Source organism: Grammomys surdaster, unplaced genomic scaffold (genome assembly GCF_004785775.1).
Source record: "Grammomys surdaster isolate TR1022 unplaced genomic scaffold, NIH_TR_1.0 257, whole genome shotgun sequence".
NCBI classification, from domain to species: Eukaryota; Metazoa; Chordata; class Mammalia; order Rodentia; family Muridae; genus Grammomys; species Grammomys surdaster.
This window is the reverse complement of record NW_021604698.1, coordinates 336,231-337,025: the sequence shown is the minus strand read 5'-3', so window position 1 is coordinate 337,025 and position 795 is coordinate 336,231. Positions and strand designations below refer to the sequence as shown.

The window sequence follows — 795 nt, the reverse complement described above, 5'->3', positions numbered from 1 at the left end:
AAGGGTAGGAAGGAAGGAAGGAAGGAAGGAAGGAAGGAAGGAAGGAAGGAAGGAGAAAAAAGTACAAGTCCTAAGGGTTTTAGTGGGAATTCTATGAAACTTTCAAATCCCTTTATAAAATCAAACTGAAAGCAAAATTTGCCTGATTTATTTTAGGAGGCTACACCTACCTTGATACTCAAACCAAATATATATCAAACGAAGACTAAATTCCCTTATGAACACAGATTCAAAAATATTCAATAATCAAATCCAAAAACTCATTCAAAATACCATCCACTATGATAAAATAAGCCTCATCCCAGATATTCAACCCCTGGGATATCATCCCAGGGATGATTCAACATACCTAAATTGACAAATGTAATCCACCACATAAAAAACTGAAAGGCAAAAACATGATCAATGTCCATAGAGGTGTTGCAGGTTTGGCTACTGTGTCACATGTACATCGTTAGGTAGTAGAGAAGAGAGAGGCTATATCTACGTTGAGTCTTCTGACCTGTAAACATCTGAATGATTACTAGCCTAACACTACCTGAAAAAGAAGAGCCTAGTATGACCACCAATCTGTTGCCCGAGGGCCCATACAGGGAAGTAGACTGAGGTGACTGTTAGTCTGATGCTGTGCCCACCTAGAGGGGCAGACCATACCCAAGATGATGCCTGCTCAATGCTATAATGCACAAGTGGGACATAGTACTCCTCAGTCTACTCCTGAGATAACTCCAGACACTCAGAGACCATAGGAACCAATACGAAGATCCAGGAAATGATGCAGAAATGGGAGAGAAA

At 40.4% G+C, this 795-nt stretch overlaps 1 non-coding gene across 1 annotated transcript; it reads left to right on the top strand.

Moving 5' to 3' along the window:
• The first annotated feature begins 404 nt into the window (after positions 1-404).
• LOC114627753 lies at positions 405-536 on the top strand. Its single transcript, XR_003712397.1, has one exon. It is a non-coding gene; the product is annotated as a small nucleolar RNA SNORA17 (small nucleolar RNA).
• Positions 537-795: the final 259 nt, after the last annotated feature.